The sequence below is a fragment of the Dermochelys coriacea genome, chromosome 1 (genome assembly GCF_009764565.3).
Source record: "Dermochelys coriacea isolate rDerCor1 chromosome 1, rDerCor1.pri.v4, whole genome shotgun sequence".
NCBI classification, from domain to species: domain Eukaryota; kingdom Metazoa; phylum Chordata; order Testudines; family Dermochelyidae; genus Dermochelys; species Dermochelys coriacea.
In genome coordinates, this window is record NC_050068.2 from 299,761,784 (window position 1) to 299,789,733 (window position 27,950).

The window sequence follows — 27,950 nt, forward strand, 5'->3', positions numbered from 1 at the left end:
TTAAGTTCTCTCTAGTCCTTATAAGCAGGGGTCCCTGCAGGCCACTGGCAGTGACCATGTGTGTTTCTTCAGGGAAAAGATTGTTTCTAATCACATCTTTTGATTAGATGACTTCAATATACCATTACTAACATTACAATAATTATTGATAACTATACACAAAAATTGCAGAAACTTTTACATGACTATATTTAGAAAAATTCCAATTGAAGTTACTGACTTACCAAAACTGAAAGCTGATGAAATCTGAAATAAACTATTGCAACAGCCTTGAGTATTTCTCTGGGTTTATACTTGTATATTATATATATTATAATATTATTATATATATTATACACACACACACACAAACAAACACAGAGTCTGTCTGTATGTACGCATGCATACAGATGGAGAGAGAAACAAAAAATGTGTACACATAGTGCACAAGATTTTTTTTAAATTTACATACAATTCTGGAGTAAAACAAAATAAAAAAAAATTCTGAGAACCCTGATTAGATGCTTATGTAAATGGTGAGTTTAAAATGAAAAAAAAAGTACATAAATATATAATAAAAATAAGCAGAAAATATAATGTCGTGTATATATATGGCAAATGAAAGATTCTCAAACTACTTAATTTTTTTACTTTCCACTTCTATCTTTGCGGATTATTTTTCATATCTTCGAGAAAATACTGAGCAGTGTGCATAATTAAAATCCTTAAAAGACTACTTGACTTTTATTAAGTGTAATTTCTTCAACTGAATCCTTATTAAAAGCATACCAGCAACTCAATCTATAATTATTGATTATATTAGGGATATTTAAGAATTTAACATATTACACACATACTCATTGTCTCATTTTCCCTGATTTGTAAAGCGTCTTTCAATTACACAGTCATTTCACTCCACAGAACGCATGGGATCCATCCCATAAAAAAATATGATCACCCCCTATGCGTTTTGTTACCCTCAATGGACTCCACATCTGCAGTGCCACTAACTGATTCAGTAAATACATAAAGATGCTGGTATCTACTGGAAGCAAAATTAGATTTTCTAGGCTTCCTCAGCATATCATTTGTGGCTTTTCCTGAACTGCATTTTAGAGTCACCATTAGAATCTTTTTAACATTTGCTATTATAAGTAGTCCAAATAGTACTTTATCGTGGTACATGTGGTATTCTATTCTTAGTAAATGGAATATCATGGTAATGTTAATTACTTGGTAAGGCACTTCTAAGTCGTATAATGGTATCCACTATATTCTATATTTAAACAAGGTATTTTAGAGGAATTCGAGGACAATCTTTGAGCCAAGGGTTATTCTTAAAAATATAAAACATCCCTGACTCCATAACACCACAACAGATCCCACTCATAGTAGACAATGCAGGTGTACAAATAGGATTATTTATTTATTTTTGTGTATGCGAGCAGTGAATCAATTAACATATAGCAACACAGTACAGTTCTCTCAGAGCTATTTCAGGCTGTCTGCCGAATCAGGAAGACATTACTGAATCAAGTTAAGTTTGGTTCACATTTTGAAGGTTCTCATCTCAATTATCAGAGTAGAGGTATTTTAAGAAAATACAAGCTTAGTACTGTGTAGAAGAATCATCATGAAACAACCCAATCTCACTTACACAGTGAGTGACTGTATCCTGGAAAATAGTAACTCTGAAAAGGATTCAGTGAACATAGAAATATAGGGCTGGAAGGGACCACAAGGGGTCATCTAGTCCAGGATTAAGTAAAGCTAGACCATCCCTGGCAGGTATTTATCTAACCTGTTTTTAAAAACCTCCAAAGATGGGGATTCCACATCCACTGTTGGTAACCTTTGCCAGTACTTAACTATAAGTTACAGTAAGAAAGTTTGTCCTAATATGTAACCTAAATCTCCCTTGCTCCAGATTAAGCCATTAGTTCTTGTCCTACCTTCAGTAGACACACAGACCAACTGATCACTATCTTTTTTATAATAGCCCTTAAAATACTTGAAGACTTGTTAGGTACCCCTTCACCCTTCTGGACACAGTACTTCAGCTGAGGCCTCACCAGTGCCAAGTGGAACAGGACAATTACCTCATCTGTCGTACATAAGACACTGCTGCTGATATACCCCAGAATGACATATTCCTTTTCACAACTGCATCACATTGTTGGGCATATTCAATGTATGATCCTCTATAACCCCGAGTTCCATTTTTGTAGTACTACTGTTATTCCCCATTTTGTATTTGTGCGTTTAATTTGTCCTTCCTAAGTGTACTACTTTACAATCTTTATTGAATTTCATCTTGTTGATTTCAGATCAATTATCCAATTTGTGAAGGTTGTTCTGAATTCTAATCCTGTCTTCCAAAGTGCTTGCAACCCCTCCCCAAGAAGCTTCGTATCTTCTACAAATTTTATAATCTTACTCTCCAGTTCTTTATCAAAGTCATTAGAAAAAAATATTGAATAGTACCAGTCCAGAGCAAACCCTTAGAGGACACCATTAGATATGTTTGAAAGCAAACTGTAGATAACTACTCTGAGTACAGTCTTTAAATCAGTTATGCACCCATTTTATAGTAATTTCATCTAGATCAGATTTCCCTAGTTTACTTATGAGAATGTCTATGATTAGGGCAAAAGGAAATTAGGTTGGTTCAGCATGATTAGTTCTTCACAAATCCATGTTGTCTATTACTTACCACCTTATTATCCTCTAGGTGTTTACAAAATGATTATTTAATAATGCGTTCCAGTATTTTTCCAGGTATCGAAGCTAGACAGACTGGTCTAGAATTCCCTGGGTCCTTTTTGTTCCCCTTTTTAAAGACAAGTACCTATCTTTGCCCTTCTCCAGTCATCTGGTACCTCACCCATTCTCCATGTTCCTGAAGATAATTGCTAATGGGACCAAGATTGCATTAGCTAGTTTTTTATATACCTTAGTGTGCATTTAGTCAAACCCTGCTAACTTGAATACATCAAATATATCTAAACATTTTAATCTGTTCTTTCACTATTCTGGTTTGTGTTCATTCTCCCTTTTTGTTATTGTTAATATTAGTATTTCATAATGATTTTAAGAATCCAGTCACAATTAACCTTTTTAGTAAAGACCGAAGCAAAAAAAGGATGAAACACCTAAACCTTCTTGATTTCATCCATTATTAGCTCTCCTTCCTTGCCTAGTACTGGACCTACACTTTCCTTGTCTTTCTCTAACAGGTTTATAATACCTCTGCTTATTGCCTTTTATGTCTGTTGCTTAACTCATTTTGTATTTTAGCTTCTTTCATTTTTTTCTATACTTGCTTGCACTATTTATTTGTACTCATCCTTAACAATTTGTCCATGTTTCCACTTCTTGATTTTCAGAACATTAAAGAGCTCCTGAGGCGGTCAATTGACTTCTTACTATTCTTCCTATCTTTCCTTCATTTTGGGATAGTTTGCTGTTGTGCCTTTAACACTGTTTTCTTTAGAAACCACCAGCTCTCCTGAACATCTTTTCCCCTTCATCTTTTTTTCCCATGGGAACTTGCCTATCACATCTCTGAGTTTGCTAAATACTGTTTTTTGAAGACCATTGTCCTTATTCCTTCTTTTCCTTAGGATCATGAAATCTTTCATTTTATGATCACTTTTATCCAAGTTGCCTTGCTCAAGATTTGCATCCAATTCAAGTCCAAAATGGCTGCCTTCCAGTTACTTCCTCCACATTCTGAAAAAATGGACAGTTTGTGTTTGGCCATATTACTTTTCCAACAGATATCTGAATAGTTAGAACCCCCCATTACTACCTAGTCTTGTGCTTTGGATATTTCTGTTATTTGTTCTAGAAATGCTTCATCCACCTCCTATTCCAGATTTGGTCGTCTACAGTGGACCCCTACCATGACATTGCCCTTTTCCTCTTAATTCAGAGACTTTCAACTCCTTCTGGACCTCAGAACAAGTGTATATATTCTTGATCTATAGTGCAACACCTCCCTTTTTTCCCTACCTCTCCTTCCTACATAAACCGTACCCCTCTCTACCAGTGTTCCAGTCATGAGATTTATCCCACCAACTTCATATGATGACAATTAAGTCATAAATTATCTTAGTTACCAATACTTCTTGGTCTCCCTGTTTTTCCCTACTCTTTGCATTTGCATATAGGTATCTAAGATATTGAGCAGATTCCCTCACTGTATTCCCTCTTGTTGCTCCTATGTTGCTGTTGCAATTTTCCAAACTGGAGTCAGAGCCAGGAGTCAAAGCTGAAGTCAATAACTGGGGTCAGGACAAGGGAACAAGAACAAGGACGAAAGCAAGGTAACAAGAACAAGGAGTGGGAACCAGCCAAGAAGGAACTTGGTCTTAGAGGTCTGGTCAGCAACAGGCCTAGTGACTAGTTACTCAGAAAAGGGGCGTAGAAGGAACAGGAAGGCTGTATCAATGCTAGGCCGTTACCAATCAGCAATTAGCTGCCATTCAGCTGATCCTGCTTAGTCAGTGGATATAGCCTCTGTTTTCAGAGTATCAACTGCAGTTTCCTTATCTGGATGAGGCACAATGAGTAAGGTTCCTGTTCAGCAATCCCATAGGCATGAGTTCAAGACCAGTGGTCCCTGACAGTATCTGTTCACTTTTCAAGACTGGTATCCTAACTTAACAATGAAGATGAATGGGGCTATTAAAAAAAATTAGAAATGTACTTGGCAGTTCACTATAGATTAGGGACTAAAGACTTCATTAACAGAAGAAAAGGACCTAGGGGGTTACAGTGGACGAGAAGCTGGATATGAGTCAACAGTGTGCCCTTGTTGCCAAGAAGGCCAATGGCATTTTGAGATGTATAAGTAGGGGCATTGCCGGCAGATCGAGGGACGTGATCGTTCCCCTCTATTCGACACTGGTGAGGCCTCATCTGGAGTACTGGGTCCAGTTTTGGGCCCCATACTACAAGAAGGATATGGAAAAATTGGAAAACGTCCAGTGGAGGGCAACAAAATGATTAGGGGACAGGAACAGATGACTTATGAGGAGAGGCTGAGGGAACTGGGATTGTTTAGTCTGCGGAAGAGAAGAATGAGGGGGGGATTTGATAGCTGCTTTCAACTACCTGAAAGGGGGCTCCAAAGAGGATGGATCTAGACTGTTCTCAGTGGTAGCAAATGACAGAACGAGGAGTAATGGTCTCAAGTTGCAGTGGGGGAGGTTTAAGTTGGATATTAGGAAAAACTTTTTCACTAGGAGGGTGGTGAAACACTGGAATGAGTTACTTAGGGAGGTGGTGGAATCTCCTTCATTAGAAGTTTTTAAGGTCAGGCTTGACAAAGCCCTTGCTGGGATGATTTAGTTGGGGATTGGTCCTGCTCTGAGCAGGGGGTTGGACTAGATGACCTCCTGAAGTCCCTTCCAACCCTGATATTCTATGATTCTAACCTGGAGCAGATGGGAAAATAAAAAACCTGCTATAGAACTCAACGTTTGAACTTGCACTTCTTTGTTGATGCCACATTTCTCGACTGCAAGTATATTCAGACCTTTTTTTAAAGGGCTAGCCAATTACCAACTATAGAGCCAACTCAGATGCACTATAATTTGTAATATAAAGAGCTTAACATGTTCCAGATGCAGCAGTCTAGCTCACTTTGTAGAATGTTTATCCTATGCTAAGAACTTCATACCCACACACTGGCTCAAACCCATTGCTAACGCCACAGTGCCATACCAAGTATAATGTACTGTGAGGGTGCCATCTGTCAGATGAGATACTGAACCAACTTTCTTTGTGGTATCTGTCCAGGTAACAGTTCCAAAATCTGTGGCAATTTTCTGGAGAGCAAAGGAAAGTCCCAGTAGCTTTACTTCTTTCTTTAATTTTAGCATAACTAGTATTTTCTCCATTGAACACTTTGACTGCATTTAAAGGGGAAAAAAAACCAAACACACACACACACATACTTCTACACAGGAGAGTCACATCTCTTCCCAATATTGGGCAGAGATCCTGGTAGAGATTCTTTTAGTAGTCTCTGATAAGGCCTTCACACACACACACACACACAAAAAGAAATCTAACACACAACTGAGGAGATAAAAGGGGAGGATGTGCCCAGCAAAATGGAAAAAAGAAGGGGGAGAGGCGGCACCCAAACAAGGAAGCTGTAAAAATATAGCTATTTAGAGCAAGTCTAAGTGCTATAATGAAACCTTACATAGAAGTATAAATATAAGCTTCTTTAAATAAATCTTGCAATCTATTTACTAAAATAATGGAACTAGTGCTGCTATATGCCCATTATTTAGTTTTTCATTTCTGAAGTAAAACAGATTGGATAAGGCAGACCCCATTTCCTCCCTAGCATCTAGGGCACAGATGGGTGGAAAGTACATTCTACTGATTGTCAGCTGAGACGAGCATTGGAACATGACATTCTTAGTGAAATCATTTTTGCTCAATTCAACAGGACTGGAGTTTCTTGCAGGAGAGAGGATTCTGGTGCCTCTTATTGCCTATATAAAGAATGACTGCTCAGTTGTCTTCATCTTCAGTTACATGAGTCTCTGCTCATATAATTTGAAAACTAAGGGGTACAAACACCTCATGACAATATTTGAGTTGAGGGGCAATTCCTGTCAGGAAGTCCAAACTCTTGTTCCTGGTGGGCCTGTGTCAGATCAAATAGAATCCCTTAAACGTGACTCATCTGAACTCTGCATCTACCTTGAAGACCCTTGCACTGGGAGCAGGCTACATGTTAGCCATAGTTTACAATATTTAAAATATGTTTTTGTTCCAAGGTGGGGGAAAGGTCCCCCTTATCTGTGGTAAAGGTGAAGGCTCACATCCACTGTGCTCAAAGTTATGAGTGGAACAAGTGTCTAAAACCCCTTTTTTCACTTAGTCACCCATCAGCTCATCTGTGAGGCTACTATATGGATTTTACACAGAAGTCATTGCCATCACTTCACGGTCCCTGTGAAATTATCCCAGATTTAACAGCCCCATAAAAATATTTGGATAAGTTTCTTTAGATTGGCTCTGAATGTGCAGTTCAGAACACTGAAAGATAAAGAATGATAATAATATGGAACTACAACAAACTTCTCACCACTCGTGAGAGACAAAAGAGAAAGTGGACAAGAGTGATCCACTGGATATACTGTACTTGGACCTTCAGAAAGCCTTACAGAAGGTTCCACACCAATGGCTCTTTAGAACAGTAAACAGTCATGGGATAAGAACGAAGATGCTCTTATGGATCAGCAATTGGTTAAAAGATAGGAAATAAAGGACAGAAATAAATGGTCAGTTTTCACAATGGAAAGTGGTAAATGGTGGAGTCCCCCAAGGAGCTCTACAGGGATCTGTGCTGTTTAACATGTTCATAAATAATTTGCCAGTGAGATGGCAAATTGGCAGATGATACAAAATTACTCAAGATAGATAAGTCCAAAGATGACTGCGAAGAGTTACAAAGGGATCTCACTAAACTGGGTGACTGGGCAACAAAATGGCAGATGAAATTCAGTGTTGATAAATGCAAAGTAATGCACATTGCAAAATGTAATTCCAACTATACTTACAAAATGATGGGATCTAAATTAATTATTTCTTCTCAAGAAACAGATCCAGGTGTCATCATGAATAGTTCACTGAAAAAATCCACTCAACATGGAGCAGCAGTCAAAAAATCTAACAATGTTAGGATTCACTAGGGAAAGGATAGATAATAAGACGGAAAATATCACAATGCCACTATATAAATCCATGGTATACCCACACACTGGATACTGTGTGAAGTTTTGATTACCCCATCTCAAAATAGATATATTAGAATTTGGAAAGGTACAGAAAAGGGCTACAAGAATTATTAGGGGGTATGGAACAGCTTCCATATGAAGAGAGATTTAAGAAGTCTGGAACTGTTCATCTTAGAAAAGAAATGACTAAGGGGGATATGACAGAGGACTATAAAAATCATGAAAGGTATGGAGAAAGCACATAGGGAATTGTTATTTACCCTTTCACATAACACAAGAACTTAGGGTCACCCAATAAAATTAATACACAGCAGGTTTAAAACAAAACACAAGAAAGTGCTTCTTCACACAATGCACAGTCAGACTCTGGAACTCATTGCAGAGTTAGTGTGAAGGCCAAAAGTATAACTAGATTCAAAAAAGCGTTAGCTAAGTTCATGAAGGATAGATCCATCAATGGCTTTTAGCCAAGATGGTCAGGGATACAACACCATATTTTGGCTGTCCCCCTAAGCTTCCAGCTGCTATAGGCTAGGACTGAACAGCACTCGAAATTGCCTTGTGCTGTTTATTCTCTCTGAAGCATCTGACACTGGCCACTGTCAGAAGACAAGATACTGGGCTAGATGGATCGTTGGTTTAAGCAACTATAACCATTCTTATGTTCCTTTAATCTTATCTACCTCCTAAGAGGATCTATCTATTTTCTTACACAGTTAACGATGAGCGACAATACACAAGTGTAACTTCTCTTTGCAAGTAAAACTGATTATGAAATATTCTTTGAAACTATCAATTTCCCAAAATACACAGATTTAATGTCCTTTATTTTAATTTCTTTCTTTCTGAAAAATTATATCAGACTGCATACCTGATGGGCAAGCAACCTTTTTGCACACAATCCTTTACAGGCTAGGCAATCTGGTATCTTGCATGCATATCCTTCAGCATTCATTTCTGGTTTGCTAGCAATGCTGTTCAGTGCCTTTCTCAAAGCTAATCATACAGCCCCATATTGTTCCTACTGATGTCAGAGGGAGTTTTGACATTGATCTGTGACATCAAAATGAGCCCTTTATTAGCATGTCAGTCCCACTTTAACCCCAAGGGGTAAGGTCTACATTGTAACAGCACAACTCTGTTAACAGATACCACAGTTAATCTATTTCACTATATAATGCAAACTAAAAAACTGATAAATTGTTTGCAAGACATGGTACTAAATTAAATTTAACCTTTTACAAATGAGCCAAAGTTATTTCATGTCTAGAAAGAGGCCAGAGTGCCAAAACAAAATGAAGATGATTTGAAATAAAGATGCAAATTCACCTAAGCTGCTAAGTGATCTCCCTTATTCCAAGTTATCTTAACTCTACATCTCCCTGCTGCAGTGAGGAAATCATTATTATTGAGAGTTAATGCACAAGTTTTCCAGACTGAAGAACAGTACAGAACATTACCTGGAACATCAAAACATATAAATGGGTGACATAGCCACTTGTAATGTGCTGATGATGACTGAACAAATTCGTTCCCCAAAAAAACCTCAACTGACTTTTCTTAAAAAACAAAAACACAAGCCCCCAAAGTGTTAAGATGGCTTGCACGCATATGTCCAAGACACTGCACAGGTAATAACCCTATCTAGAAAAAACAATCCTATATATTTATGTCTAGCTTGTGCCGAGTTATATTAGAAATTATTTTTTTCTCAACAGCTATTCAATCAAACAGAGTAGACCTCTTCATTTTCTAACTCAGGGATAAGATTGTAATACAGCAGGAGCTGAGGCAGTTGAGTAATTCATCTCTCTTGAAAGGAATAAAACATGATTGCTCTCTCTGTACTGGCTGGCACAAACTCTTCAACAACAATCTACTATTTAGAAAACAGACTGGCCTTTGTTCTTAGTTTATGACTTCACCAAGGGCACAACTCTTAAAGTACTTTAATAATACAAAATAATGGTGCCTACAGAGTGGTCAATTGCATATTTATACAAGTTAACATAATATAAAATAGATAATAGAATACATCCTGCTAATGGCTTCCCAGCTGAATGTTGATCTGAACTGTTTTTACCAGTTCCAACATATTCAGAGGTGCTAAGCACCAGCAGATCCTGATAAAGTTCTTTTCCCCCCAACAAAATGTAAAGTATTTCTCTTTCATTAGATTAATTCTGATACAACAGCACATGCTGGACATAAGTCATATTGCTAATACTGTAGTGTTTAAAACTAGGAGTCTTAAATTGCACCTGTACTGGAAAGGTTTCATTGTGTTGCCTGGTGAAGTTAATTGAAATAACACTGAATTCCTGGAAGTTATATATTTACTCATGTATCAAGATAAGACCCTAACTCTTAAATTTTATCATTAAAAATAACAAAGATAGTTTACTTTTGTACCATACGGAGCACAATAGGGCCTCAAATACCTACCAGGATCAATAGGGACCCAATCAAAAACCCACGGAGACAATGGAAAAGCTGCCATTGACTTCAGTAAGCTTTGGCTCATGCCCTAGCTGCTACTGTAAAACAAAAATTAAGTAATACTATAACAACAAACTGCCCTTCTGTTCTTGTTACCAAAGAAATCAACTTTCCAAGCCATAAAAAAGCATAGACATTCAAAGGAGAGAGTCAGTTCTCTTCAGAGACAAAGTGATAAATCAGGGCTCACAGGTGGAATATGAAAAATGCAATATCTCTAAAGACAGAAGATGCATTTGAACAGAAATAGTGCCCATGCCATATCTAGTTTCAATGGCACTGAATAAGTTTATACAGGGGGGGGGAAAATGTCATGAAATCTGAAAGAGTACAGAATAATGAGGCTACTGTAACAGGTGAGTGGTAGGGTTCAAACTTGAGGTGAGGTTTGACAAAGTTAACTGCTGACTGAGTTAACTGTTTTCTTTCAAGACTACATCAAATACAGAAGTATTTAAATTAGCTAAGGGTTATTATGCAATTAAGCTTGATCTATTTAAAGTAATTGAACAAACCAGAACTAAAATATGCTTAAGTTAAGAAACAAGATGTATAAGGAGAATTTAAGAAGGTATTTTAGAGAAAGTAATAAATAGGAGAAATTATTATTTATTTGTATTGTGGTAGTACCTAGGGGCCTGATTCAAAGAACAGGACCCCCTTGTGCTAGGCACTATATGAACATAAAAAAATCTTGTCCCCATTTGCAAAGAGCTTACAGTCTGCTGGATTGGTGCCTTAAAGATTTATACATATGGTTAACTTGGCATATGGAGCGTAGTCCAATTGACTTTAATAGAACTACTCACAATGCATAAAGTTAAGCACATGAGTAAATCCTGGCAGGACTAGAGCCTAAATACAGGCCTCCAGTTGAGGCAGCTAAGTCAAATATTATTAATATATTTAAGCAAAACTTGGGTGATTATGTAGAATTTAATTATTTTAAAGGGTACAAGTTTTGGCTCAGGAATAGCTGACAGCTTTCTAAGGGCTAATGGTTTTCAGTTTGTTTATATGGAAGTGCTTTTCACTCTCCATCTGGCAGAAAATGTTAATGATTTATAAAGTCAAAAATACAAAAAACTTTTAAAAAGTGTAAAGCTGTTTAAAATATATAACATTTAGGCAAGAGGTGGCTGAGTAGTCATGAGTCCATTCAAGATACTACGAGACTGGGCTTCTTCTGGTTCTTTATTACCATATAACAAGAAATGCTACTTTATGCTTTTTAAACAATATATTGATAAACATTTCCAAAATCTGTATAGAATTGTCTTATTTCTGAGCTTTACTTTAGTCAAGTTCTCACATACGTTATATTGCCCTATGCTAAACATCAAGCTGTACAGGAGGAAGGCACATCAGAAGCTGTCTGTTGCTGCACTACCTTTTGCCTTCATTCCAGGTTTTCAATCCATTCCCTCACTAACAGAAGTCACCTAGGAGTATACTCTGTGTACCTCCCTTTCGTAACGCACTCCTTACAACCCCAAAGAGCATTAGAGACAACGGGCAATTTCCAATCACTCAGTGAGCCTTAGATCAGGCCTTATGGGAGTGAGTGTGGGAACATTATGTACATAGCGTACAAGAGGGTGGCATTCTATCTGCTTGCTTCTCAGACATCATATCAATAGTGCCCATTGCTGCTGCCTTCAAACAAGAAGTGAAGGCTGTAAATATCAAAATATTACCTCAAACTAAAAAAATTAAGTAAATTTTAAAAAGTTGAGTTTTACTTTAGATAAGGTTTAAAAACAGAAGCAGTGTTCGGGATGTGAAAAACAGCAAGACCCACCTCTGTGTGTCAGATACATACAATAGTAGAATTTTAGGATATCATATTACCCATCTTTTTAAATGTAAGCTTAATGCAATGTAAAAATATTTTAACTCCCCAAGCATGCATATCGTTTTACTTGATTATTTAAATATACCAATGAATAATGATTTTACTGTTGAACACTAATGAGAGAATGTAGAAAGAAAAGTTACATACCTTTACTGTTTCAGTGCAGATCCAGAATCATTACCTACAAGTGAATACAGACAGAATTCAATCCAGCTGTTGGAGGACACTTTTAAAACATAATTTTCTACTGACAGATTGCTACATCTTATTGTTAATATTTGTATAACAGACTTTCACAACACTCACTCATGTGCAGCATTTCCAAGGAATGACCTGGCATTAATCATTTCCTGAGTTTCCAGTTAGTCACTCTGTGAGAAATAATTTAAAACATACTCATAAAGTCCCATCTTTATTAACTATAAATGCAAGATTAATGTGAGTGGTTTTAGTTTTCCTGATTACTTAAATATAAGCCATTATACATTTCTAAGATCATCAATATCATATCTCAAAAACTTTGTTCTTCAACTCTCACATAAAACTATGCCAAGCTCTCTGCTTGAACACATGCTCTGTATCACCCTCACCAAGCTCCAACCTTCCCTGCCCCACAACTAATTATTCCTCCACACACTATACTTTCCCTGTGATTTCTCTTATTTCAGTCTCACTTCCACATGCTAGATTTCTTTTTTCTAACCACACAGAATACTTTTTGATGGCCCAAAAGGCCCTCTCTGATATCTTACTTCCAAACCTTCTCTGATTTGCAGCTGCAGGTATCACCCATCTGCCTTTAACTGCATCCTCTAGCACCTTTTAGTTCTACACTGGTCAAAACCAAACACCTGTAAATAAAATAGTATCTGGTGTGGACCATGGATCCAAGGGTAGTCGGATATTCTGATGGAAGATACCGATTAATAACCAAGCATCCACATTCTTCCCTATGGGCAATTTTCTAAGGATTTTAAGATGTAATCTCACCTGTAACCCAAAGTGGACTATACTCTTGCCATTTTAGGATTCAGCCACATAGCTTTTAGTTTTCCATCCCCTGTCCCCATCTACATCTTCTATCCTCATTGTTGTTCTTCAGTTTCTATTACTGTAGGAAGGCTTTTTAATGAGCAATAGGGTAAATGTTGTCCTAAGTACTAAAAAACAGCAACTTAGATGGGTGATTATTTAAAAGATAAAGAGTCTTTTAGAAATAATATTCTACATCTGCACCTCCTTCAACAACATACTCTTCTCTCTTACCTCCACTGTAGCACTGGGGCTGCAGTGAATGCAAGAGAAAAGATTATGTTGTTGAAGAAGGCACAGATATGGGGAAGAGTGGAAGAATAAGGGGGGTATGGGGAAGAAGAGAAAGGAAAGTGAGAGTTTTGGAGTGGCAAAATGACTGAAGAAGTGTGAGGGTTGTAGGCCATAGAATAGGAGTACCTAGACACTCAAGACTACACCCCATCAGGTGCTGTGCCAGTTCTCCATCAAAGGCATACCTGCCTCCTCCCCTCTCAATATATTTGTCACAGATTGTCAGTAAACCCCCTAGACCTATGTGGATGATATGGAGAAAGAGCAAGGCAGTCAAGAGGCAGTGCATCAATACTAGAGTACTTCTGGGAACAGGACAAACCACTGCTGCCTCCTAAATTGAGTGTAAGGAATAAAAGATCTTATTTAGCTGTCACCCTCTTCCGGCAGGGTACCAACTGCAGGAGACATACTCTGCACCAGCTAGTGAGTCACTGGTGACAAGTCAAACAATAGTCCCATCTTCCCTTCAGGGGGCTTTAGCAAGCAGGGAGCAGCCTCTCAAGCTGTTTCTGGCCCCAGCCAAGCCTCTCTCACAGAATGGGGTCTGCTCTCCTTTGTACTCAGATCCCACTAGAGCTGTGCTCTCTCCCTTTTAATCCCTCCCTCTAAGCCCGACAGCAGGTGTAGCAGGGTGAGGCTACCCACAGCAACTTTCCTGGTGGAGTCTGTACTCATTAGAACTTGTCATTTCAATGGTCATTAGTTTTAGGCCCAGACCCACAAAGGTACTCAGATATCCAACCTTCAGATTAAGGCATCTAAATCTCACTTTTAGGCACCACTGTAATCCACAAAACCATTGCTCAGCATTCTGGTAGGCACCTAAATTTACCCCACAGCTAGATTTTACAATAAAAGTTCCTAGATGCCTGTTTCCACCTCTGAGCATGTGTGCTGCTAACTCCCTCTAGGCATCTGGACATTCACCTCCCACCTAAGCCCCAGTGTGATCCATGAACTGGGGCAAGACAGATGCTTCTCCACCTAACTCACCTAGACAAAAAGTACCACCATTCTTCCTTCCCCCTAGCCCTTTCATAAAGAGAAGGTACAAGTTTGCATCACAGTTTATAATTTGGATTGAGAAGACGACATGTTGAGATACAGAAAAGTTAGCCTCAGGGTCCCTGTGATGGGGTATATAAGTCACACTGGGATAGCAGGGGTTAAGCAGCATTTCTGGGCCCAGACTGCTCTGCCCCGTCACACCTGCAGAGCCTGCTCCAGCTAAAGGAGGAGCTGAAAAGGGAACCAGACAGCTCAGAGGGGAGGGAGGGAGAAACAAGACAAGACAGGGACAGTAGAGTCAGAGAGACCTATCTTGGAAGACCCTGAATAAGATACAGCCAGAGTCCTTACTGCAAGTGGCAGCTATGCCAGGCCCTGGAGGGGAAGCCAGGGAAAGGATTCTGATGAGAGGTAGCTGGGAGCTCTCTCTCTTGGGCTGAAAACTGAGAGAAGCCTTGGAGGCTGACTGGAGACACGGGCTGATTTTGGACTGCAGCCTGCCTGAAACCCAGGGTAGAGGGAGAGTGACAGACCCCAGGTGATGACAGTGAAACGAGGAAGCTGGACTAGTGTGAAGCTGGGGCTAGCATGCAAAGAAGGTGGCAACCAGCTGAGCTGAAGATTCAGTTGTTTTATGCTATTTCTTCTCGAACTTTAAGACCTGGTAGAGAAGCAAGTGGTAGGAAGTGGCCCTGGGAGGCAGCCCCAAAGCAATCCAGAGTGTTATCACAGGCCTCTCATAGAGCCCTGGGTTGGAGTCTTGTGGAGAGGGAAGACCTAGGTTTCCCTACAACCCCACCCTTTCTCCTCTTCCTTGGAGAGGATGAAAAGATAGAGATATCGTAAGCCCTGTGGCAAGAGCATGCCACCTCCAGAGGGGGGCTGAAGATGCTTTCTCTTGGTGGTACTGCATATATTTTGTAGGACTCTTACCTCAGAAGGGGGCAAATTCAACTGGTGACTTGTCCAGAGGGCCAACTCACTACCTACCAAAAGATGGACTGCCACAGCACTGGAGTGATTGCTGGCAAGGGATGCTGGAGACAGGGAGCCAGTGAATTCACCACGAGGCAGCAGCACCAGTAAACTCAGTTCCCATCACAGTCATATATATTTATTTTGAAAAATTACAAGCAATTATTCAAAATATGTGAAGTTTTAATAAAAAAATCTGTTGATTAAAAATAAAAATGTTTTTACAAATTAAAAATATGTTAACTAGTTCCTATCATGTATTTACTGGAAGATCCTAACATTAAAAATACATCTAGACTTCTATATCTATTTTTTTCAAAATAAGTTTATTATATAAAACTCTGTATTTGTTTTGCTGTTTAGATCTATGCCTCTCAAATGAAGCCAACAGCTGTTGCAGAATGCAAAAAGCAACCAAAGATGAAAGAAATCAATAGGCATTCATTTCACCCATAATGGAAGGTGATTGAGGCAACAAGTGGCTAGAAGTATGCTGGAATAAATCCAATGCATTCTTCCCCTTTCAACCACATTTTGGGTAATATTAGTCTATCATTTATGAATATTTCACCTGTTTGAGTCTTAATTTTTTAACATCTAGTGAATAATACATTATGGAGAAACCTGTATCAGCTATACAGTTGCTAAAATAAAACAGGAACATGTTTTTTTTACTATGTAGATCAGGAAATTAGAAATGAATTTGCAAGCGTGAAAAGACAGAACACTCCAGAAAAAATAGGCAATACTGTAGTGGTATTTGAAGATAGACTGGAACAGAGCCCCATTGGAGACAGTTGTTACTATTAGGGAACAGAATAATACCATGCTGAGATTTAATGATAGGAGTCTTGAGAATATAGTGTGGGAAACTGCAAAGTCCCTGCACGTGTCCAAAGTGTGCATCGAAGATTCAAAGGAATTCCCATGTGGTTTCAGAAAAGGTAGGGAGATGGATAGGCTCATTGACATGGAAAGTGAGTGCATCTCTGGTAGAATTTTGGGGAGTAAGAGTAGGGTGACTTTGTCCTTAAAAGATCTGCCATGAGTGCTGCAATTTCTCCTGTGCGTCTCGCAGAGGTAATTGCTACCAGAAATGCAGTTTTCATAGAGAGATGTAGAGGGAACATGTGGCTAATGGTTCAAATGGTTTTTGGGTTAGGCATGTTAAGACTAAGGGAAGGTCCCAAGGTGGATTAGGCAGTTTGATGTCTGGGTATAGGGTTTGGGGTCCCTTAATCTTGTCCAGTTATGAAGGCAGGTGGTGCATATAGAATTTGTTGTGCTATGAAGGAGTACATTTCGAACCTGCTCTGAGCAAGTTTGCTCAGCATGAGAGAACCATGAAGGAGCCAAACCTTGAGGTGTAACATGGTTAAATTGGGGTGGAGTAGTAGACCGTGTTCTTGGGACAAGAGATTCAGGCGGAGGCGTAGTGGGATGAGTTCAGAAAGTGATATCTTGGTAAGGAAAGGGTACCATGTATGAGTGGTATCGGAAAATGCATACATTAGGTTGGTGTTCCATGGGAGCATGAACGCATCCCCCAAGGAGTGTATTTGCCTAGTCCCGCTCTGGAACAAAATCTTGGGCATTTCTTGTTTGCTACAGTTGCAAAAAAGGTCTATGGTTGTGTATCCCCATGTGTGGAATATGTCTAGTACTATATCCTCGTTTAGTTCCCATTCGTGGTCTATGGGAAATCTTCTGCTGAGGTCGCCTGCAGTGATATTGAGAGAGACAAGTAAGCATGCAGCTGATATTCAGACATTGTGTCTGAGAAACCAGTTCCATCGTTCCATCGCTTCTGTACAAAGGAAGTGGGATCGCGCCCCTCGCCTGGTTACATAGAACATGCAGGCAATGTTGTCGGTCATTATCCTGACACATTGGTTTTGTCTGAAGGGGAGAAATTGGAGGCAGACATCGCGTATCGCTCAGAGTTCTAGATGTTGATGTGAAGGGATGTCTCAGCAGGAGACGAAAGCCCCTGGGCAGTGTATTGGGGTATGTATGCTCCCTATCCCGTAAGGGATGCGTCCATAGTTATGACAACCGATGGGACGTCCTGTAGAAAGAAGACCCCGGAGCAAAGATTGTCAGGCAATGTCCACCAGTGGAGGGAGTCCTTGATGCTAGGAGGTATGTATAAAAGTTTGTTCAGTCCATGGACATTCAGTTTGTAGACAGTGGACATCCAGCTTTGGAAACACCTCATGAAGAGGCGAGTTCCTGACTACAAAAGTGCAAGAGGCCATGTGACCTAAGAGTTGTAGGCAATCCTGTGCAGCCACTTGTGGACTGTTGCACAGCTTGGCAACGAAAACATTGATGGTGTTGAAAAAGTGGAGTGGGAGAGATGCTATTCTTTTGTGCGAGTCGAAATGTGCTCCCATGAACTCCAGTTGTTGGGTGGGTAGCGAGTGTAGATTTTCTTTGTTCATTCGCAGGCCAAGAGCTTGGAAACATTGGACTGTCTGTTGTGTGGACTGAATTGCTTCTTGGAGGGTTCTGGCTTTGAAAAGGCAGTTGTCGAGGTAAGTAAAAATCATGATTCCCTGCCTTCTGAGATGAGCTGCTACGACTGCGAGGAGTCTGGAAAAGACAAGAGGCGCAGTCGAGAGGCCGAAAAGTAGGACCCTGTACTGGTAGTGTTGTGAGCCCAGAATGAAGCAAATAAAACATCTGTGGGCAGGATGTATGGTCATATGACCATAAGCGTCCTGCAGGTTGAGGGCTGAAAACCAATCTCCCTGCTCCAGTGTCGGAATTATGGTTGCAAGAGTCACCATTTTAAAAAAATGAATTTATTGAGGCATCTGAGTTCGAGATTGGGTAGCCATCCTCCAGTTTTCTTTTCTGTTAAAAAGTAATGGAAGTAGAACCCTTTTCCTCTGTGTTGGTCAGGCACTGGTCTTACTGCTCCTAACTGGAGGAGGTGATGCACCTCTTGGTGGAGCAGTTATTCATGACAGGGGTCCCTGAAAAGGGACAGAGGGCAGGTTGGGGGCAAAGATAGGAAAGGAATGGGCATTGAAGTATGAATGATGTTTTCTATACCCTCAATCACATTTTCAAATTTGCTTATTAGTGGGAGGGGGTTGACATGGAGCTGATGAATTGGTATGGTGATGTTGATATCTTGGTTGCTGATGTTGTTGTTCATATGGTCTATGACTTTGTTGAGTATACGTCGGGTAGCGTGGACCGTGAGAAGGTTGATATCTATATTATCTCCTCCTATTTGCAGGGGTTTGGGTACTGAGAAACCATAATGTCAATGGAGTGAAGCACATGAAGGACTGCCATATGGTTTTGGCAGAATCCATAATGGCTGAATTTATAGGTAAGGCAATCTTCGATGTGGAGGAAGGTTGCAGGATGTCAGTCAACTCATGTTGGTTTTCAGAAACTTCCTCTAGATTAATCCTCAACTCATTGGCAAGTCTTTTGAAGAGGTCATGAAATTTTAAGAAATCATCTGACAGTGTTGGCGGGGGAAGCAGTATCGCCTCATCCTGTGTGGATACGGGCTCCACAAAGGTTGGGGAAGCATGTGTTGTGTATTCATCAAAGTGCAGAGTAACGGCTTGTTGTTGTGTCTCAGTTGTAGCTGTATGTACTGGTGGTGGCGAGGTGACATTGCTCCTATTTCTGGCATCTTGGTGATCATAGTGGAATCGCTGATATGGTGCCCTTGGACCCCAGTAATGCCACTCACCGGGGAAGGGCATAGGTGGTACTATCCATGGGCTTGCATACCAGTGAGGGGGGTCTTTGATGATCAAAGATCTAGATTTTCTGTGACTAGTGCTGATTTGGGTCTGTGACTGGGAGAACTGGTATGGTGAAAAGTCTCCCTGATAGAAAAGTGAGATACAGCCAGAGACAGCTGTGTGGACCGCATGCGAATGTCCAGAGTAAAACAGGTGTCAAGTAGAGGTGACTGTAGGTTAAGTGACACCTTAAGGTCTGGTGAATGATTGAACTGCAATGCCAGAGAGCCTGTGTGAGATAAACCCTCCATTAAGAGTGCCTGCAGTGCTGGAGGGTCATTCAGCACCAAAGTTCCCTTCTCCGTAATGATCAATGTATGCTTTGAGGTCGGTGGTGCCGGGGAGGTAAGCGCAGCCTGAGTCTGTTCCAGCAAGGTCATCTGTGCTGGCACCATTTCCATTGCGGTGCCAAATGGTGCCATAAGAGAGGCAGGCAACTGGAAGCCTGAAGCATCAGCACTAGGAGCTTGTGCGCTCACCGCAGCCGTAGGGGAGATTAGCGCGATGCTGGAGGAACCCAGCACGTGAACGCTGCTGAGCTGGGGGAAGTTCTACACAGAAAAAATAGACCTGCTCGGCGACCTTTTTGCTTACAATGTTTGTCTTCTGGGTGAAGGAGGTGTGTGTTTTCTTTTTTTGTCCTTTTTAGAGGCAAGAGGGCTGCAATTCACTGAGGAGCCCGTATCTGGGTCAGAAGCAGATCCGAGTGACTTCTGCATAAAAATCATTTTCAGTAGGAATTCTCTGCCTTTACATGCCCTGGATTTTAATTTGGAACAATGGGCACATTTTTGAGGAATGTGGGACTCCCCCAGACATTTTATACACTGGGAGTGACCGTCCGAGATAGGGATGGCGTTCCTGCACATAATGCACTGGTTAAATCCTGAGGAGCCAGGCATAATAGCATCAGCTGGAGGCTGAGAGGAACAAGTGGGAACGAAATTTTTTTTTTTAAGGGATAAACTTATCCAGTAACTACAGTGCTACTCTAAGGGATAAAAGGATGTAGAATGGGTAAGAAAAAAAGTTTTAACAAGTCTGCTGTAGGTCCGACTCCAGCCAGGAACAGTAGAGAAGGAACTGGGGAATTCGGCCACGCATGCGCACTATTAAGACAAGACTGGTATGTGAGGCAGGCTCTGCGCATGCGATACGGGTACCACTGTAAAAATCTCCGAACAACGGAGCAGGGGTACACCAACACCTCTATCTTCCCCTGGTTGGAGGATCCTGCTGGGGTTTGAGCATCAGAGAGGCAGCCAGACACCTAGACTGAGGCATTGTGTTCATGGCTGTAGCAGAAATATAGGTGTCTAGAGGATTTTTATGGCAAAATTTTTAGCCACCTACAAGTTTAGGCAACAACCAAGCAGTGGTTTTCAGGATCTCAGTCATGCTTAAATTTTGGACCTAGGGGCCTAAATGGAAACTAGACAATTAAATCCGTTGGTGGATCTGGGCCTTATTTATTCTTGAACTTTTAGGACCAAAATTTTGCTCTCAGATGTGTGCCCAACAATTGTCTAAAATGAGAACCCTTCATCAGGGTTGCCAACTTTCTACTTGCACAAAGCCAAAACTCTTGCCCCGTCCCTCCTCCGAGGCCCCGCCCATGCCCTGCCCCTGCTCATTCCATCCCCACCACCACCACCATCACTTACTTTCACCGGGCTGGCTCAGGGGGCTGGAGTGTGGGAAGGGGTGACTACTTCAGCTGGGGGGGTGCAGGCTCCAGTGTGGGGCCAGAAATTAGGGGTTCAGAGTGCAGGAGAGGACTCCAGGCGGAGGCAGTGGGTTGGGATGCAAGAGGGAGTGAGGGCTCTGGAGTGGGGCCAGGGATGAGGGGTTTGGGGTGCAGGAGGAGGCTCCAGGCTGGGGAGCAGAGCTGAGGGGTTTGGAGTATGGGAGGAGGCTCCGGGCTGAGGCAGGGGGTTGGAGTGCAAGGGGGTGAGGGCTCTGATGTAAGGCTGGGAATGAAGGAGTTCAGGGGCGGGAGAGGATCAGGGGTGCAGGCTCCAGGCGGTGCTTATCTGAAGCAGGTCCCGGAAGGAGTAGCATGTTCCCCCACTGGCTCCTACAAGGAGGCACAGCCAGGTGGCTCTGCATGCTGCCCTGTCCATTCCCGGCCAATGGGAGATGTAGAGGTGGCGGGGGGCCAGTATGCAGAGCCCCCTGGCTGTCCCTAAATGTAGGAGCTGGAGGGAGGATATGCTGATTGCTTTCTGGGAGCCACACAGCACGGAGGCTAGCAAGGAGACTGCCAGCCCTGCTGTGTGGCGCTGCCAACTAAACAGTCAATGAACCAGTCAGCAGTGCTGAACGGAACTACCAGAATCCCTTTTTGACTGGGTGTTCCGGTTGAAAAACAGACACCTGGTCACCCTACTCTTCATGTATATCCAAAGCCATGATTTAGAGGATTCTTCGATGTAACTTAATCAGATATAATTGGCCTAATCAGCAGTCCTTATTCAGGCAAGACCTCTAAGGAAACAGTGATAGTTTTGCCTAAGTAAGGTCTACAGGACTAGTCTCCCTGTGTGCCAAAAGTTTGTTAGGTAGATTCATTGTTGGAAGTTATGAGGAATGACGTTCAAACCACTCTGCCCACATACAATTTTCTGTCATAACAATGAACCATTTATGAAGGCCCTTCCCTTTTCTTTAGAAATTTTTGGGATATTTGAACAATTATTACAATAAAACAACCTTATAAAAATTCTATTAAAAATCTTAAATCAAAACAAACACACACACACACACACACACACACACACACAAATAAATATATGGGGCCCAATGCAAAAGGAAACAAAACAAAAAAAAGATACCCCACCCGCTACAGGGAAAGAGAAGATTACAACAATGGTCAACCTAAAAATACATTTGGAAAATGTTTTCCAAAGAGAAAGTAGATTTGGGCTGAGACACATGGAAAGCAAGAATGAGTTCCAAACTGAGAGTCCTGTAAAGTAAAGGTAGAAGGATGATCACCTGTTAGGCTATTGAAGCAACAATGGAAGCCCTAAGGGATGGTTGCTAAGAGAGGATAAACAGCTGTCAGGCTAAGGTTCAGGTAGTAATAGGAAGGAAAGTTACATGCTTAAGCACTGGATTGGGACTCAGGAGGTTTAGGTTCAGTTCTGAGGTCTGCAACATTTCCCTCTGTGACCTTTGGCAAGGTATGTAGGTGCCTAACTTTCACTGAAGTCAATGGGAGTTGGGTGCCTACACAGGATGGATTTGATTTAAATCACTAGTCAGGAAGACTCAATTTAATCATGGTTTTCTACATAAAAGTGCATTCTTGCTGGTTCTTATAACCTTAATACATATTCTTCACAACTCAGAGATAGATGTAGGTTTCATTTTTAGATAGTACACACTAAGTTTTTAAACAGTGATTTATTTTGAAAACTTTTCAGATTAGTTTTACAGCTATATCAGAAAATGAATGATTGTTTGGTTATTTCATTTACCAAAGGTAATTTAAGCAGATATTTATGAAGTCATTGGGAAGTGAACTATCTCCTTTGCAACAGGTTAGTCGTTAATATTTGGAGGATTTTCTTGCCACACTGTATTAGGAGGAGATCATCAGATAAACATTTAAATTGTTTTATTTAACTAAAAACAACATGAAGTATTCTGGATTTTTTCTTCAACAGCAATCACATAACATTTTAACAAAAAAGCGTATGTCCCTCGCTTCTCACATTTATCTCCAGACTTCTTCTCCTTGTCCAGATCTATGCCGCCCACAACAATCTCAAAAAGTTCAATGAATATAAAACTTTGCACTTTTAAAGAGAGGTAAGGGATTGACTCTGTGTTCACAAATTTGCAGAGGGAAAATAGAGTTGAGGTCTGCTATTTCTTACCTCTATATATTATTTATTTATTTAAAAATATATGTTTGTGTTAACAAGCATGTTACCTCTGGAGACACAAATCCACAGTTTGAGAAGTGCAAAACTAAGCCTCTCTCATGGAATCTTCTAGACTAAGCACTGAGTCCCATTGGGTAGATAGAACAATTAACCTAAATAACCTATACAGAAGCCTGTGGAACCCCATAAGATTGGGTCCCTAATCCACGAATTAGAATTTATAATCCCTATTCCATGATGAGATTGGCTTTTTCCTCAAAAAGCATTTTATCAAAAAAATCCGATTTTTATTTTAAAAAAATCATTTTTATTCACCCTGTGCCTACATACCTTTCAGGATCTGTACTGTAATCTCACTATATCTCAGCTTTCTGTCTGTAAAACAGAAATAAAAGTAATTTGTTTGCTTTGTCTGTCTTCTGTTTTAAAGTGTAGTCTCTCAATATGAATTTGTGTTTAGGCCAACGGGGTCCTGATCTCAGCTGGAAATGTAGACTGAACTATAATACACACAAACAAACAAAAATAGCTATGGCTTAACCAAGTTCAGTTAAAGTCAATCCACAACATTTAAAAAACCATTGTAAATAATACATGGTGAGCATAATAGGATCACAATTGTTCATGCCAGTCAGTAAACCTCCTGTTGCAGTGAAGCACTGCTGGGAGAAGTGGACAGCAGCTTTATGTGGCAAGTCAATCCTAACAAAAAGCCAAAATTTATAAATAGCGCCATAGTAAATTCTCAGAAATGATTATTGCTCCTAAAACAGGCTAGTTTTATGCATTTTCAGAATTTTTCTTTAAGGTGATGCATACAGTATGTTCTCTCTTGGTGACAAGGGAGAAAGCTGGAACTAACTCCATTCTCTAGTAGTTTTCTTCTGCATTCCCTCATTAAATATTGTGTCTGTTTCATGATTGTGAGGTTTAGTGAATAGGAACTCATGTTAGCACAAAGGCTTTTCCTAAGTACTGTTCATATGTCAAGGTTGACCAGAACTGATGTATAAATTTATCAAATGTAAATTAGAGTCTGAAGATGTGAAGTTAGACATGGCTCCATGTTACTGGAAAATAGGAAGATAAAAGGGCTTTTTGCACAGGTTTCTAATGAAATGTTTTATTAGTTGCCCAATATGCACTTTTCTTCTGAAGAGGACTCACATAATTTTAGTGGATGCTTGTGCATTTTGCAGTTGGGGCTGGATTGGTTTGTGTTTATTGATAATATCTAGCCCATTATGGGTGCAAACAAAATACAAATTATAAATAAGAGGTTTAGTAGAAACTGACAGTAGCCCATTAGAACAAATTTTGAAAGAGAAAGTTGTTACAGACATAGAGGAAATAGTAATTGAGATAAAATACAACATGATCTTACAAAAGGTAGATTGTGCCAGACTAAACTGATTTACTTCTTTGAGAAGATAACTGAATTTTTAGACAAAGGAAATGCAGTAGAGCTAACCTACCTGGATTTCAATAAGGCATTTAATATGATTCACAAGGGAAATTATCAGTTAAATTGGAGAAGTTGGAGATTAATATGAGAATTGAAAGACGGATAATGAACTGGTTAAAGGGGAGACAACAGTGGGTCATACTGAAAGGTGAACTGTCAGGCCGGAGAGAGGTTACTAGTGGAATTCCTGAGGGATCGGTCTTGGGACCAATCTTAGTTACCATTTTTATTAATGACCTCAACACAAAAAGTGGGTGTGCACTAATAAAATTTGTGGATGATATAAAGTTGGAAGGTATTCCCAATATGGATGAGGGACTGGCAAATCATACAAGAAGATCTGGATGACCTTGAAAATTGGAGCAATAGAAATGGGATGAAATTTAATAGTGCAAAGTCATGCACTTAGGGACTAACAAGTATTTTTGCTATAAACTGGGGATTTATCAGCTGGAAGTGACAAAGGAGAAAACAGACTTAAGTGTATTGGTTGATCACAGGATGACTGAGCCACCAATGTGATGTGGCCATGAAAAAGGTTAATGCAATCCTAAAATGCATCAAGCAAGGTATTTCCAGTAGAGACAGGGAATTGTTAGTACCACCATACAAGGCACTGGTGAGACATCATCTGGAATACTGTGTGCCATTTGGGTCTCCCATGTTTAGAAAAGATTAATTCAAATTGGAACAGGTGCAGAAAAGGGCTACTAGGATGATCAAAGGAATGGAAAATACTCAAAAAGCTTGTCTTGTTAAGCCTAACCAAACAAAAGCTGAGGGGAGATAGGTTTGCTCTCTATAAATACGTTGGAGGGATAAATACCAGGGAGGGAGAGAGGTTATTTAAGTTAAGCGCCCATGTGGACACAAGAACAAATGGATATAAACTGTCCATCAAGAAGTTTAGGTTTGAAATTAGGTGCAAGTTTCTAACAATCAGAGGAGTGAAGTTCTGGAAGGGGAGCAGTGGGGACAAAAAACTTAACTGGCTTCAAGACTGAGCTTGGTAAATTTATGGAGGGGATGGTATGATGAGACTGCCTACAATGTCATGTACCCGATCTGCAACTATCATCTCCAATGGCTGGTGATGGGGCACTAGATGGGGAGGGCTCTGAGTTACTTCAGAGAACCTTTCTGGGTGTCTGTCTGTTGGGTGTTGCTGAAATGCTCAGGGTTCAACTGACTTCCATATTTGAGGTCAGGAAGGAATTTTCCCCTGGGTCAGATTGGCAGAGACCCTGGGGATTTTTCCACTGCAGCATGGGGAACAGGTCACTTAGAGGTTTAAACTAGTGTAAATGGTCAATTTTCTGTAATCTGAAGTCTTTAAATTATGATGTGAGAACTTCAGTAATTCAGCCAGAGGTTATGAGTCTATTACAGGAGTGGGTGGGCGAAGGTCTGTGGCCTGCAATGTGCAGGAGGTCAAATGGGTTAATCAATAGGCAGACTGCAGGTCAAATCCAGACTGCCAGATGCTTTTGAATGGGCTGCAAAATCTTTTTATTTCCTTATTATTGTTATTTTTGTATTATTTTCTCTGGAGTCTGGACCTTGACTATACTTTGACCAAGAAATTTGGAATTTGACAAAAAATAATGGATTAGCCCGGAACTAGATCATCATGATGGTCCCTTCCAGCCTTAAAGTCTATGACTCTAATACTTTTCTCTATCTAAAGCAGCACAAATACAATTGTTTTCACGGCAACAGTTATTTAGACAGGTTTAAAATTCAAAAAGCATATAAAAATGAAGGACTTCTCCATAGGCAGAACAATCTGGAACTTTATTATTGTATGTGCACAGACACTTCACAAAGAAAGAGGGTAAGTCAAGGGGCAGAAATTCATGTCACACTAGTATGTAAATACTCACTTTCAGCATGAAATGCCAAGGTTATAAACTGTCAAAAAGTTAAAACTTCATAAAAGCAGGAAACTATACATTATCTTATGACATTGTTATCTCATCATTTCTTCTTAGCCATATTTTAATATAAATAAATCACTTTTTATTAAACAATAAAGTAAGACTATCTGTGATGAATTCTCAGGGCTCAATATTACAGATTACAGGATATGTACAATACAGACTGAACAAAACATTATAATACAGTTTGAGGACTGTATTGAGAAACCCAGTGTTTGGTTATGGCATCCACAGCTTTCATAATCCGATGTCAAGTAATCAGCTGCAGCCCTGATCATGCGATTTCTAGAAAATAAAATTCACATTCTTCTTAAAGGGTTTCTGTGGGACTTATCAGTGGGTGATCACATGCAGCTCTCATTGGGTCATTATGAGTTGCAGGAATTACACAGATGATCAGTAACGCTAAAGATCTTATCCAGAGCATACAGAATGAAGATCCAAAAACCTTCGCTCCAATACAATATCATCTGCCTAATTCCCTTCCCACTCCCTCCTCTCCCCCGTTGTTCTAATGCAGATACGTTTTCTATGGACTAGGGCTCCATGTCTGTTGTGGAAGTCATGGATTCCATGACTTCCCATGACCTCTGTGACTTCTGCAGTGGATATTAATAGAGTATTAGGAACCTGAACCAATCAATAGGTCTTTCATATTTTCACCACTAATATAAGCTATTAGTAGTTTTTATAAAATTGCTTTTAAAAAAATCTGTAAAACTATGGTCTTTTACAAAAATCACACAGTAATAAAGAAAAAAACCACAAGATAAACTGAGGACAGATTTTAATGGTGCTACAGGAAAAAATTAAGAGTATTTAAATATTAATTTAAATTAGAATTGTTAGAAAAAAAATCAACCACAATATAAAGTTGCATGTTATAAAAGGAATTTAGATAAACAGAAGCCTAAATTAACAATTCATTGGATACGGGAGAGGTGTTTTGCTTTGTTGGTTGGTTGTCTGAATATCATCATCTTCTTGAGTCTAAAGGAAACTTGTGGCACCTTAGAGACTAACAAATTTATTAGAGCATAAGCTTTCGTGAGCTACAGCTCACTTCATCGGATGCATTCTTGAGTCTGGGAGTTTGAAAATTAATAATCTTTATCTCCCAACAAATTCTTCAGTGCTACATCTATTCCCCCTAAAATGCTTTTAACACAGATGTATAAAGAATTGTTAAAAGTTTCTTTACACATTTAGATGCCTCAGTTTTCCCCATCTGTACAAATTCTCCTGGTCCTTAGACATTGTGACTATCTTAAATGTCTACACAGACATTAAGTGCAATAACTCTGTGCATATACATTACTTTATTGTATTTTTCTTAAATGTGGTCAATTAACTCTTAATCTGCACATCAAAATAGTTAATTTTTTCCTGACTACGCTTTCCTTCATTTTTAGTAGTATGAAGTAAATTATTCAGATGCACAGTAAACATTTCCAGTGAGTTACAATCA

General features: G+C 39.9%; 1 protein-coding gene across 7 annotated transcripts in view; it reads right to left on the reverse strand.

Moving 5' to 3' along the window:
* Window positions 1-27,950, reverse strand: part of CNTN1 (contactin 1) — a 434,625-nt gene that overhangs the window by 301,241 nt on the left and 105,434 nt on the right. For 4 of the 7 annotated variants that reach the window (XM_038373409.2, XM_038373417.2, XM_038373425.2 and 1 more), the window contains one exon: window positions 12,247-12,280. The exons of 1 other annotated variant lie outside the window; for it this stretch is intronic. The gene's annotated coding sequence lies outside the window, so the exon portion shown is untranslated. Of the gene's footprint in view, window positions 1-9,205; window positions 9,517-12,246; window positions 12,281-12,405; window positions 12,471-27,950 lie in introns of those variants that run through there. 2 more of the 7 variants (XM_043494720.1, XM_043494726.1) reach the window with 2 other exon arrangements.